Source organism: Limanda limanda, chromosome 8 (genome assembly GCF_963576545.1).
Source record: "Limanda limanda chromosome 8, fLimLim1.1, whole genome shotgun sequence".
Taxonomy (NCBI): domain Eukaryota; kingdom Metazoa; phylum Chordata; class Actinopteri; order Pleuronectiformes; family Pleuronectidae; genus Limanda; species Limanda limanda.
The window spans coordinates 18148809-18150541 of record NC_083643.1 but is presented as its reverse complement, the minus strand read 5'-3'; positions in this window follow the sequence as shown (position 1 = coordinate 18150541).

The window sequence follows — 1733 nt, the reverse complement described above, 5'->3', positions numbered from 1 at the left end:
TTTAAAACAAATGTAGTAAAAACATGGTACTTAATAAATGTAATTTAGAAAAATATTATTATATTGTCATGACATTTAAATTGTAATTAAATGTCCAGTGTCCATAAAAAGGTCAGGATTAATACATCTGTGCAGCACATTTCTTTTAGGAATAATTCAAATCTACAAAACATCTATTCAACAAACATCTATTTTAATACAGACTCCAGTGATGCCATGAGTCCAGTTCCTTAATGCACTGAAGAGACTCCACTTCATCAGTACTTTGAAAAATCAGCATGGAACTCAACAGTAAATCCTATGAATACTAATCCATGGGCAACTGCCATGAAGGGAGCAAAATAAGGACAATGCATCTGAAACAGAAAAGAGTCCAATCATTTAAAGTGCAGCATGCAACGGGAATAGGCCCGGCTACCGAGGTATTGTGGAGAAATTATTGTATGAAGGTTTTTTTGACTTCTTACTGACCTATATATTCCCCTTTCTTATTGAGACATAAGTATAATAGTGAAATGTGTTTCTAACGTGTATTCTTTTCAAATAAAAATTGTGAATGACATGTCACATCACATCACATCATCCTTCAGGCGGTAATTAGCAGAGAGATGAGAGTTGAATATATCATGTTTGGGTTGGTCTCCTCCAAATCATTGGGTCTTAGTTTTCTTTCTAATAAACAAAATGAAAGGGGAAAAAAGTATGCTGATACTACTCAGTATGTGTTGCCTGTTTGCTGAGGGACACCATGTGCAGTATCACGAAGTATTACATAACCTCCTGGCAGCAGCGGAGCGCCTCATAAAGCGGAGCAGTGCGTCTGTAACTAGTCAGGCGACGCTGTCATGAGGATGATGATATCATGTTCGAGAATCAATACATCTGCTGTCGATCACTTCCACACTTCGATCATTTAGGAATGCTGTAGAGACGCATCGGTGTCGTCAGCTCGGCGCATGTTGACGCAGCGGTCTCCGGGAGGCGTGTGTCACTGTTTGCACGGACAGACACGCACATCACGGACTGCTTCTGCGTCTGTGTCCCTCCCTCCTCCCTCCTCCCTCCTCCCTCCTCCCTCCTCCCTCCTCCCTCCTCCCTCCTCCCTCCTCCCTCCTCCCTCCACCCATCCATCCTCCTCCTCCTCCGACTCCAGCATCTCTGACAGCCCGGAGAGCAACCACCACCAGGAGGGGTCTGTGCTGTTTTATCCCTGAGTGATCGTCTGCTTTAAGGTATGGGGCCTATATTTATGTGTCACGACCCAGCTCTGTCGCCAAACACGAGCAGGGTGCAGCTGTTTGTTTGTGATGTGGCTGTGATCGCGGTGAATAATAAGGGCCTTTATTTTTTCTGTTTTCTTTGCAGTCGGCGGGTTTCCAAGGACATCGGTGCGGCAGGGATGTGCACGTCTGGCGGCTAGACGGAGCAGCGTGTTCGCATCCAGATCACTTCTCAGAGTCAGACATCGGAGGATCGGCGACTCATCCCGGCCAGCAGCGCTCAGCTCCAGCCTCCATCGCCTCCTGCCCCACCGCCTGGCTCTCGGATGCGACGTCATGAGTTGATCGCGCCTGACAGATGTTGCACGGTTGCGGTTGCGCGGACGTAGATCCTCGGCTTGTTCGCGCTGCCTTCGGGGTCGTTCGGTAAGAAAAACACCACCGTGTGCTAGATGTCCAGTCCTCGCTCTGTGCTCGCACACATCGCAGCGTTCACCTCGTTTTTTTCTGCGT